This window comes from Castor canadensis, chromosome 11 (genome assembly GCF_047511655.1).
Source record: "Castor canadensis chromosome 11, mCasCan1.hap1v2, whole genome shotgun sequence".
NCBI lineage: Eukaryota > Metazoa > Chordata > Mammalia > Rodentia > Castoridae > Castor > Castor canadensis.
The window spans coordinates 117,168,097-117,183,336 of NC_133396.1; the positions used below are offsets into that span (position 1 = coordinate 117,168,097).

General features: G+C 37.1%; 1 protein-coding gene across 19 annotated transcripts in view; it reads left to right on the top strand.

The window, feature by feature from the left end:
* Esrrg (estrogen related receptor gamma) overlaps positions 1 to 15,240 on the top strand; it is a 556,652-nt gene that overhangs the window by 115,154 nt on the left and 426,258 nt on the right. For 17 of the 19 annotated variants that reach the window (XM_074048307.1, XM_074048306.1, XM_074048315.1 and 14 more), the window contains one exon: positions 12,365 to 12,456. The exons of the other annotated variants lie outside the window; for them this stretch is intronic. The gene's annotated coding sequence lies outside the window, so the exon portion shown is untranslated. The remainder of the gene's footprint in view (positions 1 to 12,364; positions 12,457 to 15,240) is intronic. 19 annotated transcript variants of the gene reach the window in all.

A 15,240-nucleotide genomic window follows, 5' to 3' on the forward strand; every position in this document is an offset into this window, starting at 1 on the left:
TCATCATATTTATGTGGGGGAGAAATGGAAATGTGCCTCTCTGGTTGGGTGTACACACTCCTATATCCATATACATATGCAGATTGTAGACAAGCTGAAGTGGCCCAGTGTGAGTGACTGTGAGGTGATGTTCGAAGGAGCAGTGGCCTTAGTGGAAATGAGGTTTACAAAAATGAAACAGTGAGCTGTGTAAAAAATGGATAGCTCTTGGTGGTGTCCTCTGAAGCAGTGCCAGGAAAAATTTGAGGACTCAAGTTTGAAAGGTTGAAGGCAGTTTAAAATTATTGACAATAGTTGCTGTCAAATATATGAGATGTTTGTGTTAGACCAATGATGTTAGATACACTAAGAAAGAAACAAATCTCTTTATGAACATGAATTTTTTTAACAGACTTTGCTTTCTTGCATAGCTTCCAGGATACCCTTAGAAGAAGGAAATAATGGTAGTAACAGAAATTCCAACTGCAATTTCTGCTGAGGATAAATTTCATGGCTGTCTACAATTGCTCTTCCTCTTCTCCTGTCCCATCCCTACTGTGAGAACGTCAGGCTCTGAGGAATAAGATCAAACTGAAAGCTTTGTCATTTCTGAGTGGGCAAGATCGGGACTGCATTAAGATCCCTGACCATGACCACTGGCCTCATTCATCATGGGATATTTATCACAGATCCTGCCCTTATGAGCCCGTGGCTTCCTTTTCCCTGGCAGCCCTTTGCAAAATATGGGCAATTAGCTCTGAGGGCCACTGTCCCTTCCACACTGAATGTGAACTTTGAGGCTGACACTGAGGGAAGAGACAAATCACTCTGCTGAAGAGAAAATCTAATGTGAGAGTGGACATGGATGTGTGAGGAGAATGTTCCAAAATCAGCATTTGCAAATTGTCTGAGGATTGTGTGCAATTTGCTACTCAAAACACAGTGTGTGGGTTAGGCGAAGTTATACAAGTTGATTGGTCACTCAACTAGGTTCTGCTGGGGCTATTTTATTTGTTTTGATGCAGAATGTATATTTAAGATAAGAAGCAACCAAACATTAAGGAATTTAGAATGCCTCTGTAAATTTTAGATAAATGGGAACATAAAAATGCAGAACCAATATATACCTATATTATATGAATGCATATATATATAATGCATGCTCCTGTGCATATATATATAATATATATATATATATATAATATATATATATATATATATATATAATGCATATATATATAATGGTGCTCCTGTGCAAAAATATTTAACAAGGATCAGAAACCAGTAAAAGTTATTTTAGTATATTTAATACAAGCTTTTATTTTCTGGATTTAAATAGAGATGCAAGGTTGAGTCCAGTCGATTACTATGCTACATTGTAGTTAAGTCTGGGATTTGAATGCAATGAAACATGAGGGCTACACTGTTTTGGTGCTGTTTTTAGCTTTCATTTTTATCAAAAACTGCTAAATTAGTAGCATTTTATGATTCCCGATTTAGCTCTTTTAATAAGAAGCAGAAGCTAAAACCAGCCCAACCAAGCAGTTGAAGTCTTATCACAAGCCGGTAAGATCAATAAGCTAAAAAAAGTATGAAAAGTTTTTGAGTGACAGCTTAAAAATGGAAAATTTAAATATATATCACTGCCTTCTGCTCCATTGTGTAATGCATAAAGCCCATTTTGGCAGTATGTTTTTAAGCAGTCAAGAAAGTGATTTATTAATAAAACTAGATCTGTGTTTATGTTCCATGTTGTAAACTATGCCTATAGCAATATATCTACATTAAGGCGTTAATACTAAGAGTGGTACCTAAGCTTACCATTACTAATATTGTTTAAAGTGTAGTTTATTGGGCTATAAATAGTAACGTCAGTATTGACACTTTCTGCATCATCTGTGTCCCTGAATAACTTGTGTCTGATGCTAAAGGAACATGCTGCTGGTGACAGGATGTAAAACATGAATAGTGGATCCAAGGGACATTTCATGCCCAGCGCTGGTGGTGGTGCTTTCTTTGATCTGCAGAGGAGGATTCCTCTGTGTGCTCAGACCTGGATACATTTTCCCAATGTCCATTAGAGGGATATGTTTAGAGGAAATCCCATCATGGTTTTAAACCTTCTTTCCTCTGATCACTAATTTTAAATTAAATCTCATGGTCAACATCTTGTGAAAGTTGCATCTCTGACCTTTCACTTGTCGGAGAGTTTATATATTAAAAAACATTTTTTTAGGTGAAGACTAATAATATGAAGTTCTGAAAGAGTTTTCTACTTCTTAATGTGATGAACTTGAACCTTCCTATCCTGTTTTTTTTTTTTTCCAGTGGTACTGGGGATTAAACTCAGTACTTGGTTCTTGCTAGGCAGGTGCTTTATCACTTGAGCCACACCCCCTTTAGTTATTTTTTTCAGATAGAGTCTTGCTTTTATACCCTGGGGTTGGCATAAGACTGTGAGCCTCCTACCTATGCCTGTCCCATAGTGGGGATTGTGCCACCATGCCTGGCCTACCTTCTTTTATTTTCAAAAAACTATATTTTGCAGGCATTGACCTTATGCTTCTCAGATATGTAAAACTCTATTTCTTGACTACTTACTAGGATGAACATCTTCAACAATTGTGTAAAATGGTCTCAGTTGCAAATCGTAGACTCATTATTGCCTAGAATAGTGGAAGAACAGTTAGCAAATCAGGAGGTTCTTGTTTAGCCTTCTCTGTTCAAGTCAGGTCTCTACCTTGATACGAAGCTGGGTGTTATTTATTGTTTTTGTTTGATTGTTTTTTTTTTTTTTTTTTTTTGGTGGCACTGGGGTTTGAACTCAGGGCCTCATGCTTTATTAGGCAGGCACTCTACCACTTGAGCCACTCTGCCAGTCCTGGTTGTTATTTATTACATCAGCCAACAGTTTTCATTGAGGATTGGCTCTTACAAGATTGTCACTGTTGTCATCCATAAGTATATTTTTTAGGCTTGATTTTTTTTTGTTGTTGAAAATCAAGACAGTATTCCAAATCTATTTGAATTTTGTCAGATACACTTTCCTTTATTAAAGGCAATAAACAATGAAAAAGCTCTTTCTTAAATGTTACTTTTAGAGTAGAAGGAGAAACAGTCCTACCAATCATGAATGTGCTAATTTAGCTAGGTGTTCCTAACTTTACATTGTAAAGACTGATGACATAAATTAAGTTTCAAGGTTATTAGAATTGGAAGGTAACAGTCACATCTACTAATTTATTCTTTCATTCACTTAATGTGTTTTTTTTTTTTTTTTCAACTTAATGTGCTTTTATCGAGCACCAGCTGTATGTCAGGAACTGTGTTGCTCTCTGGGGAACCACAGTTGTTTCTCAATACTAAGGGGATTGGTTGTAGGACTTCAAAAGATGCTCAAAATTCTTTATAAAAAAGATATAATATCATCTTGATTACTTATAATTCCTAATGCAATGTAGATACTATGTAAATAGTTGCCATACTGTATTATTTGAAAACAACTACAAAAACTACAAAAAAAGTGTTCAGCACAGATAAAGATTTTCCTTAAATATTTTCAGTTTGCCACTAGTTGAATCTGCAGGCATGAAACCCAAGCACACGAAAGGCCAACACTAATGGTAAATTCAGCATATTCCTCATTCTAGATGAATAAGGAAACAATGCCACTTTTGCAGAGGTAATCCAGAGCAAGTTATGAAAACTTGCTTTTTCCTCAGACTAAAAAAAGAGAAAAATGAAATGATCATGGTCAAATGGATTTTTGTTAGCTTATAGTATCTTTCTCATTTTTTATAGACATCATACAAACAAGTTTGCTGACATGCTAAGATATTCATGGGCTTTCCTTGCATATTTTATCTCAAGCATTTTAATTTGGGGAATTGTTGTGTGGTGACAAGAAAGAGACCAGTTTAGGTCACACAAAAGAACAGATAGCTTCTGAACTAAGACATTAATGCTAGGTGTGCAAACTATGCTATCTTGTTAAAAATAAAGTCACACAAGCCTTGACTGTCTGTTTTCATTGAAAGTTGGTCACTTTTTACCAGAGTGGGACAGTGAGCTAGGACAGGATTTTTCTCATTTACCTAAAAACAAGAAATGTATGCTGATCATTTTCAAAGCCCTAAAAGTTTGTGTCTTGGTGAAACCTTTCGTTCTCCTTTAAGAAACCTTTACTGTTATTTCACTTATTTTGCAGTAAATGAACTTGCGGCCTTTGCATGTTTGCAGGTAGTGTCTGTGTGGTTATTGTACAAGAAACAAACAATGGGGGAGTTGCCAGAAAGTTTGATTTCTCCCCTTTTGTCTACATCTAGAAGAAAGAAGCTGGTGGTGAATATGGCTGGTCAAAACAGCTCAGTGCAAAAAACTAGAAACAACAGGAAACATGACATTTGTAGAGGTTCAGGTAATGGTTTTGGAAAGGCTGAGTGCTCTGTTTCATTCAAGTTGGTCTACTGCCAGCATCCAGACAGTGCTGAGTCCACTGGGGACCTTTGTCCCCAAGGTAGGATGGAGCTCCATAAGGAACTCCGAACCCTCTAAGCATATTCCATTGTTTCTTTGTGCTCAGTATATCCTTGCAAAAGTGCACAAGACAATGGCAATGTGAAGGCCTATGAAATCTATGGTTTTTCTTTTTTTCTCTTATTGCCTCCTTTCTGAGATGAAATATTCAGTTTCAGTCTAAGAAGAAGCTAAAAACCTTATGCAAAGAGCTTGTAAACAAACACCCACTTGAACCATCTGGTTTTGTAACACATACAAGTGATTAAGCTTCAGAGCTATGATTGTAAAATTTTAAAAAACACAACAATTCCAAACACCCCCAAATAGATTCCTTATGCAACTTTATAAGGGGAAACATATGATGCTTTGTAAAGTAAATAATCTGCAAAGGTTAAAATGATTTTTAGATTTCTTAACCTCCTTCCCTCCCTCCCTGCCTCTGTCCTTTCCCTCCTTCCCTTCCTTCCTTCCTTCCTTCCTTCCTTCCTTCCTTCCTTCCTTCCTTCCTTCCTTCCTGTGAGCATTATAGAAGGAACTGATATATGCACTAAAATATTTTTATAGTTACACTATACTGAGTATACATTGTTAACAACTTGGAATGCTTCCTTATCTTTACCTTCATTATTATTTTTCCCTTGGTAGAGAAACATGTGTGCTTGAATGTATGTATATGCATGTGCACATGAGAAGGTATCTTACTTCCTTCTAGAATATATTAAGCAATCTGGGCTATCTGCAAATTATGAATTCATACTTTTGTTCATAATGACTGAAGAAAGTCAGGTCAGGGGGAAATTAAATATGTTAAGAGCTCTCATTTTAATTGTATAACATCAATACTGTCTTTATAGTTAATTTCCTTGTCAAGTCGTAGGGTGTATGGATTGGATTCTTCATATATTTCTAACATGGAAATGATTCTAAATTGGGATATTTCATTGAGGTAACATCACTGGCAGGGAGAATAAGCTGTCCTCTGTAGGTTTGTGGAAGTAACACAGCTTTATAGCTGGTAACTGTTGAAATGACTGTCCAAACACATGGAACCAAAGACTTATGTGAAATAAAGTCTTTATGTGAGAAAGCAATATCATATTAGCTTCCTTGTTTCTATCTTCCCAATTTTGATCAGTCTTCATTCCCAGATTTGTCATATCCACGAGCGGGAAGAGAGAAAACAGTTGAAAGATGAGAAGAAAGTGTTTAGTTATGGTTGTGGTGATTTGAGCATCAAACAACTTCCCGAATATTTCAGGGTCCCATAACAAATAATAAAATTATTTCCCTTTGCATAAAGTCTATAATGAATGTTACTGATTAGGTTGAATTACGTACAAAAGGTGATGTGAAAGCTGATATCTTTGTATCTTTGTGACTTCAGTGTATGGTGTACAAAGTTTTGATTAAGACATCACGTGCAATGTGGTGTTGGGGAGGGTTTTATGTACCAAGTGTGGGGACACTGTTGTCACTTCTACCCCTGCATGGAGGAAAACTCAATATCATGACAACATAAGTACAAGGGCAGCTGGGGAAACAGAGCTAAGTGTGTCAAGGGTATGAGGAGTTTGGTGAACCGCTGATTAGTCTTTGCCATAAGAGAAAAGGGAAGGATGTGTTTGATGCAGGGCACTACAGTACTTTTTATTTGCCAGGAAGGAAACAAAGTCTTTTTCAGTGATGTGCTAATTGACTGGTTTTCTGGTGGAAAAACAAAATCACAGAAAACCAGCTTTGCCTGGTTTGTATTATTCTCTGAGTTCTTGGTGTAAATACTCACACTGTGGCTGATTTTAAGCTGCCACCAATAATCCATTAAATGTGGAGTTGGAAAGAGATGCAGAGACTTAACTCCTGCAACCTGGAATGAGCCACTCTAGCCCTTCATTCTACCAATAGACTCTGAGAAAACACATCTGAGACAGCCCATTTATGGGAAGGAAATAAGTTGCATGGTCCCTTCGGTATTTGACACAAGGAAAAATTTGCTTCACAATGGATCTTTTTATCCTCTAAAACCCCATCAATATGATGTATTCATATCAACAACAGATGGGGTAAATACTTTTGAGTCAGAAAAAAGTAGCACCATGGGCACCATGTGTCAAGGCTGCCCATCTGTCCTGAGTTCTGAGTCACACTCAGGCAATATTTAAAGTATCCAGAAACTTTCCAAAGAGTTTGCTGAGAAATCAGATGCCATTTCTGGAATATGTACATATTATATTAATATTTTTCTTGGAATTTAATGTGATTGTATCATCAGTGTTTTCCAAGAAGGGGAAAAATTTTGGAGATGTGATGGCAAGTGGTGATGAGGGAAAGAGATGCCAAGGATGTTCCTTTGTTCTATTGTAGATTGGATTGGATGGTGGTGCCATGTCCTATGAAAGAAGCAAAAAGGTGATATGAGCTCATTTGTGTTTATTGTTGTTGCCACTGAATTTTTTATGGTACTGGGGATCAAACCCAGGGTCTTGTGCATGGTAAGTACATGGTGTACCACTGATCTCTATCTCCAGTCCCTGATCTTTAAGGCAACAACTCTGAAAACTCAAATGATGCTCAGATCTCAATTGGCTAATTAATTAAGATGATGCTTAATGGACCAATGGCTATACATATATCCTTCTGTAATTTTCTACTGTTGCATTTCTGTGTTTGCTTTTCAAAAGTCAAGCTATGTGCTGGTCAGTTTGATTTGCTTTTGGCATTGTGTTTGATCCAATCAGATGAAGATGTGATGTTTCTGATGCATTGTAGTGGTCCAGATAACGGGACAAGACATCCGACACTCTAAACTACAGCCTTGTTATTTTGGTATTGTAGAAATGCTGAGATGATGATGATATAGTCTGGGTCTTCATTGTAAAGGTTCAGGGTTTTTTTTTTTTTATGAGATGACTGTTGCTAATTTCTAATTGGGAAGGTTGTGTTGGTATCATGAAGATTCTGTTCTCTGTCCTATGTATTTGGAACATAAGTGGAACAGATTAAAAACCTAAGGGTGATTTATTGAGTTATTGGTTTATGTTAGTCCATGTTGTTATGTTGTTATTTTTGTTAAGTATTAAAACTTAACGAGACTCCATCAGGTACTGAGGTCTCTCAAAAAGTTAGTTCATTTACCTGGGTCATGGGAAAGAGCCATCCTAGGGAGCAGGTCCCCTTCTCCTGGATTTTCTTATGACAGTGAAAGAAGGCTCCTCTGAAGGAAGTTTCTTTTTTCAACTCTGTTGAATTTTTCCTTAACTGTGGCCTGCCAAAAATCAGAACTAGGGCTTGGCGCTCCTGTTTTGATTTTACCAACCATCAGAATCACAATGTCCTAAAGTACAAAGCCCACTAATTGAATTTCATTCACTGGGCTGAAATATAGCAGCCAAAGGCAGAGAACACTGCTGGCTGGTTTTTTATGAGGTCTGGACTCTAAAGTCATTTTTAAAATGTGAGTGATGCAATTTCTTGTATCTTTCATTTAAAATGCTACTTGGTAAACAGTGTTACAGATTAGTGTATTTGTAATTTAAATGAAGACAATACATCAAGCTGAATGTGAAAAGAAAGGGGAAGTTTAGGAAGTGATTCATTCCCCTTTTTGTGTGTGATCTACTGTAGAAAATAATAAGTAGGTAAGGAAAAGGGAGGGAGAAGAGGTTTGAGGTGTTAGGAGACAAAATTGAACTATTTCTAGACCAGAGTCAATTCCAACAGCTAAATCTTTGTTTTCTTCAAGCACACTAATAAATTCTGCTTAATTCATTTTTTATTTTCTCTTGGGGTCTGCTGGAAGATTTGCCTCAACAAAGGAAGCATCATGTTACACCTTTTAAATAATTGATGGCTTTCAGTCCAAGCCCTCTTGAAGGAAATTCTGAAAATAGGTACCAATTGAGCAAATGCCTCCTTCCTCCCCGCAGCCCCTTCTCAGCACTAGCTCTCATCTTTGTTTAATAAAGCCTGTTTTTTCCCTTTTCGCTCCCCCTTTTGTATCTTTGCCTCCTTGAGAGAGCCAATGATTCTAGCATTTGGGTTTAGGCTTTACCTAGGACTTGGTGTTTCTCATTTATTTCATATCACTCTATTCATTTTATTAAAGAGAGCAGGAGCTGATGTAATGGAAAGCCCTTAATTAATCAGTAGAAATGTTATGTCATAGTCAGTACCACAGAAAGTTTGTTGGTTCTATAAAGAAAAAATGGGACTTAGAACTTGTCCCTCTGAATTTGCAGTGTTATCTTCAAAGGTCGCATTACTCTGGAAGCTTCAGCTGCAGCCTTGGGGTTCCTGCAGATTGTACTGCAGTGAGCTGATCTGTGTTCCTCCTTCCTTCCCTCCGCCAAAGAGAGATCAGCGTCTCCATCTTACTTTGTTGTGGATGTCATTAGTGGTTGTCTTAAGACTTGAAAAAGCCATTACTGCTTTCAGGTGGCTGTGGTGGATGGAACATTAGACTGTTTCTTGGTGGCCCTAGTTCTACTCATGACTTTTTATAAGTTGAGTTGCCTTCCAGGACCTCCTTTTTCTTGCTTATAAAATGAAGACTGGTGTGGATCATCTCCAGGTCTCTCTCAATAATATTCTCCTTCCATCCTTTAGGGAAGGGGAAGTTGTACTCCATCTGATTTTGGGAGCATTAGTGGTATTCTGAATTGTAGTAAATAGAAGCTATACGCTTCTTCTTTCTTATCTTTTCCATTTCTTTCGCTCATTTCACTTAGTCTTTTACTTAATTTTTTCTCTTTTGATACTTCTCCTCTTTCTTTCCCCTTCCCAACCGGTCATGTTTCCAGGGATAAAGTGGAAGGAGAATGATTGGCAGGGTGTTATAATCAAGAATCTTGGCCAATTTAGTCAAGAAATCACTTATTTTTCAAATACTTACAGAAAAGCTTTCTCCACCAGAAATTGCACCAGTTAGTAGCTATATTATTGAACTTGGGAAGACTAAATGTGGAGGGGCAAATACTTACTGGGAGAGCTAAACGTGGAATTCTCAGTTTGAGCTCAGTTTTACTGGGGGGAACCTTATGTTATGTTCATTGTGGAGAAAGCTATATCCAAATGGAAAAATTATTGTCTACTCTCAAAACTATCATAATCTCTGAACCACTCAGGGGACATTACAGAAGGATCAAAGGAATTATTTGTGTTTTCCCTTTAAAAAAAAACAAAACCCTTTAGTTTTGCTATGCATTTACTTTTTGTAAATATATGTTCTTCAGGCTGTTGTACCAGAGTCTGAGTAGATTACAGATAACTCCTTCTAGAAAGAGACACTCCTAAGGTTTTGGGATGCAGCATAAGATTTACCCCAAAGAAGATATATTGTTAATGGCTGGATTCCAACAAAATGCTACTATGTTTCAGGAATACAGTATTTGCTGTGAAAATATTCTATTGGTTAGGGAAGAGAATCCAGGGGCTTTCTTACCCCCATGCCCAATATATCACAACCATGATGAAGTGACACCATTTATATTGTGAGATATCTGTAAGATATGGTATAATGCAAAACCCAAGCCACTATACCTGGTAGTTCTTAATCCTGGAATTAATTTCTTTGGTTTTAGTTATGTATTCAATTTCAATAGACAGTTCCCAGTGTGTAAAAAAGTTGTATCCCAATCTACATTTTATAACTAGTTGTTTGACATTCAGAATATTTGCATTCAGGGAAAAACATGCAATAGATAGGAGGGAGTTTTCTAGGTTACTTACAGAAATCTTCTCAATCAGACTTAACTGGACTCCTAAAGAAGGTTTATAATGGTCTTATTTTCTTCCTCCTATTCTTTAATAAATTATTCAGAGTGTTGAATAAGAAATCTTCCACCTTGACTGTCACCACTTAAAACAGGGTTAATTTGGTGAACTGTATGCCATATTTTTAAGAAGAGGCCATCTTGAAGTTAAAAGGAAGTTAAGTCTACATATTCTTCCATTGCCTCATTGTTTTCCCTCAACCACAAATCCCAAATCTCCTGAGCTGAATGCCTCTGCTCAAATAACTGGTTCCTAAAGCCATTATTACAATGCTAACATTGTTTTAAATTTGCATCATTTCCAGAGATGGAGTTTGACAAGTCAGTCACATTGGTAATGACAATTGGTAATATTGCTCAGACAGCAACAGAACTGAAATCTGCACCTGCAGAATTTTGGTTGACTCCAAACTTTCCTTTTTATCTCTTGAGTCCTTTCTTTAAAAAATAAATAATAACCTAAATTAGCTCCCTTCTAATTTAGGGAGCTTCTACCCTTTAGCGCCAAGTGTGTGGGGTTGTGCCTAAAATTTCTTTATACTTGTATAAAGACAGGTCTGTTATGTTCGCAATCCTAGAAAATAAATAGGGTTGAGTTTTCACATTTGAGTCTTCTTGCCTGTTGTCTCCATACATGAGTATGTTAGAGTCATTTTTCTCTCTGCAAAGCAGCCTCTTTTCTTGATGTTATACTCTGTGAAATTTCAATCTACATTTGAATCCTCCTTCATCTCTGGTCTTAAGTTGATCTTCAACTCTTACTCAATGCATGAATTTATTTCAAAATATCCCTCTGTTTCCTAGTACCCAATAGTTTCTCTTCAGCATTCGAAGAAATAATCAAAGTATGATTTGACCTATTGTTTTTGTTGTTATTGTTTTAGCATTGGGGTGTTAAGAAGTTGGTACTGAAATTTCAATCTTATTTATTTGTCAAGCATTTGACTTTTAACTTCTTTATTGAAAGAAAAGGGAAAAAGCTGTGAGCTTAAAGGATATCTTAGGGACTTAGTATAAGGCTCAGCAGTATAGTACCTGCTTAGCAAGCATGAAGCTCTGAGTTTAAACCCCAATACCACAAAATAAAAAAATAAATAAAATTAAAAAAATCCATAAAGGGTGTCTTAGTGAATAGATTTAGCAGTCCCTCTGAGAGCCTTCTAATGACAGTACAGGCATCTCTTTGAAATGTTTACTCCCTAAGGTCTACATTTATGCATTCATGCCTCGTGGAGTGTGATGCAAAATGGCCCCATGCCACCTGGCTAATTATTTCCCCCACTTCTTTTATGTAATAAATTGTACCAGAGCATGGGCCGAGCACATCGTTAGGGCATTCCAGTCCCTCTCCCTTCTTCTTCCATGAACTATAAGTTCAGTACACAACTCCCCTGGATAGTCAAAAGGTCACTTCATTGCTCTGAGGGTAAAGAGAAAAGAAGTATATGGAATTGCTGATTTTCCAGGTCAAAATTGGTAGAACATCAGCAATTTCATGAGCTCCAGTGACTTCCTTGGATAGACATTCTACCTAAAACAGCTCTAGTACATGCTTAGTTAAAAGCCACTGTAAAATTCTGTCAAACTCAAGCTTCAAGTTTTTCCAGTTAGAACACTTGTACATTTTTACCTGTTCCCTTTCATCTTTTCTGAGGATTAGACAAATAGGAAACAAAGCTCTTACATTTGTAGAAATGCATGTGTTTTGAGACTAATGAGAAGTAAGTCCAGTGGTCTTGGAAAAAATTTTTTCTGAAATTTATAAATGAGTATTATAAGGGGGAATGCTTTGAAACCATAACTGGCATGAGTGCTATAAATAAGTTAGAAGTGGAAGATTAATAAATCTGATAAAGCTGAGAAGGAAGAAAACTTAAAAATGAGGACTGTACCTTTGTTGGACTGTTAATACAGCCCTGAGTATATATAGGAAAATCAAAGACTTACTGAAGGCAAAGCATAAGTCATAGCTATTAATGTGTGCTTAACTCTATTGCCTGGGAGATTTTATTAAATGCAGCAGCCAAGAAAATTGACCTCACTTTTTTCTTTTTCCTTTTTTTGGGTTGGATCCTTGCTCACGTCACATAAATGAATAGAGCTGACAATTTACTGGTTCATCAATGAAACAATATTAAATTATGAAGATGTAAGAAAAAAATCCTACGCTAACATTGGTGCAGTTTGAAAGGTAAGCTGTTCTCTACAAGATTAGGATATTAATAAAAATCTGCATAGCAAAAATGCCAGGTGATATAAATGGCCTCTTGACACCTTGTCTATCTGTTCTCTGTTGGCAAGAGTTCCATCAGCAATGTAAAGAACATTCTGATTTTTTCCTCATTCTTTCTTTTAAAATATGAAAACATCATTTTTGTGCTCTTAAAGTGTTATGTTTTGTGAGATATTCTGAAAAATTCGATGTTACTGAGTGTGTGTGTCCCAGTGATCAGGTGGTTCCTTTTGAAAGGTTTTCCCCTTGTTTCTGTTGATTTACTGTATTGACCACTAAACCATGATTGTTTGTGCCAGATTATTTCTTAATTCTTGCTTTTTGGTGAAGTATAAAAAGTAAAATATTACTTTTCTTTGCAACTTGTCCTGTGCTTAGGATAGGAAACTCTCTCTGCTTATAACTTCTGTGAAGCTCTTCCTAAGAATATCTACAGGTTGAGTCTACTTAACCCTAGTTTTGAAGGAAAGTTGTATAATATCTTCTCACCAGATTACCATCCATTACTCATGAACCTCATGGCAACCACTGCCATGTAAGTGTCACAATATGGAGGGTTTTTTTTTAGTGAAGACTGTACTTCCTCCTGAGACTCTCACAGAGGTGTGCATCTTAGGAAGGATGACCAGCCACTCCCTCCTTAAAAACAAGAACAATTCATTGGTCCCCTGAGTCCTGCTGTGGTGTGGGCCAGAGCAGTGAACAGGAGTCAGTGCACACTGACCGCAGATGGCCTTTCTCAATGGTGCTTGCAGTTGAGCCCTCTGGAGTCTGTCATATTTCTGAACAACATTCAGCAGATTCCTGTTTCAGTGTGGAAAATGACACTTTACAAGTAGAATTACCTTTTTCATGGCAGCTGAGTTGCTTAATTCACAAGTTGAGAGTAATTTAGACGGTGGGAGAAATAATGTTTCTGAGTTTGAAGTGGATTGAATGACTGGTATTCACTCTGCTTCTTCAGCTCCAACTATCTTAAATTGGAGCTCTGGCCCCAAATCATTCAGTCACATGATTCTGGGATATCATCTGCTGTTTTGTGTAGCACCAGTTTGATTTTAAATATTGGTAGTACTTAAATCTACGTGTTAAAAACTACAGGTGTGCTCTGTTTTAGAAAACCTTGGAAGTGCTTCAGTTCATGCTTACAGTGTCATTGCATGAAGGCACAATCACTTGCACACTAAAAATAGCTTGATTTTTATAAAATAATTTATCACAAGATTACTTTAAATAACCAGCTCTCTTAGAGCATTTAAAGTATGATTTGATTTGAAAAATCAATGGCTACTCACTCAACTTTTGAAGAACACATCTGCTTTGTAATGTGAGGCAGGTGAAGGGAGTAAATCAACCAACAAGGTGGGGTGGGGGGAGTTTTAAGTGAGCTGTATGGGAACTAATTTTAATTTAGAAAAGAATTTACTTTTTTAGTTTCCCAGGGCAAACATCTTCACCTTCATCACCTACAGATGCACAAGGGAAGAAAACAGGCCAGTTTGAGTTTGGAAAAGAGAAATCTATTTCTTTTGGTGGGTCACATTCTGCATTATGCATGTGCGTAAAAAGTGAGGTTTGCTTTGATCCTGACTATTAAAAGTTTATTTTTAAACTCAGACTGGGCAGGATTCCAGCGATGCTCTTTCCCCTGCAACACATCCTGGGTTTCAGGTCCCCAGCCTGGCAGGATGCAACTAAGCAGCAGGAAGTAGTTGAAAAGTGTGGATACTTGATGGGTGCTGAGGGTTTTCTCTCCCCCTTCCTCCCCTCCAGTTTTGAAATTCAAATTGAATGCAATTTTCAGCTCATTTGAGCCAGAATATACTGTTGCTGAGCTTCAGTGGCTCTTAAATTCAAACTCACAAGAGAAAACAGATATCATCTGTCACCCAGGGTGGGAGAGAGTAGGCTCCACATTTTATTCATGGGAGGCAGAACTCTAGTAACTAATTCACACCTTTCTGACTAACAGACTAATCATTCACTAGCAAACTTATCAACTAATCAATGAAACCTTTAAGACACCCATCTTAGGAAGTCTAGGAGTAGCAACCCTCTTGCTTTTAAAAATAATTGTTCAAGGCTATTTTTGTATCATTGATATTTTAGCATCTTTTCGCAGACAGAGGCAGAATAACTTGGCAATCTATTTTTCTGCCTTTTCTGCCTTTTATTGTTTCTATCTTTAATGCCTTTGTCAATGCTACTTCTTTATGACTGAAAATTAGCAGAAGACTTAATGCTGGCTATGTGTGACCAAATTTTGAGATTTTTTTTTTTTTAACTAAACAGACTCTGAAAAGTAAGCTTATCTTGGGAAAGCTGTAAGTGCCAATTAAAAGGGGAAGGTGCACTCAAATGGTTCTAGAGTTTGCAAGTGTGTCTAATCTAAAAAGAGAATGTTTCAGGGGGCCTTGAGAATGCCTCTTTCTGCATTTCTGCTACTGAGCATGTGCCCCGGGAATACAAATGCATTTAAACAACAGAGATTTGAAATTCCTCCTCTGATTTCTGAAAGGATGTGATATGGCAATTTTGATCCTGAGATGTAGGTTATATGCTTTGCCATTGATGCTTATCCTTGACTGTTTTAGGGTTAGCCAAAATTTCCATGGGAGTCTAGAGGGCATTAGCTTTCTCCTACCATTCTGCTCCCTGCCCCCCACCCCCTGCTTTTTTTCATTAGAAACAAGTAATTATGATGTTATTTCAAAGTAAGTAGGCATAGAACAATTTGGTCTC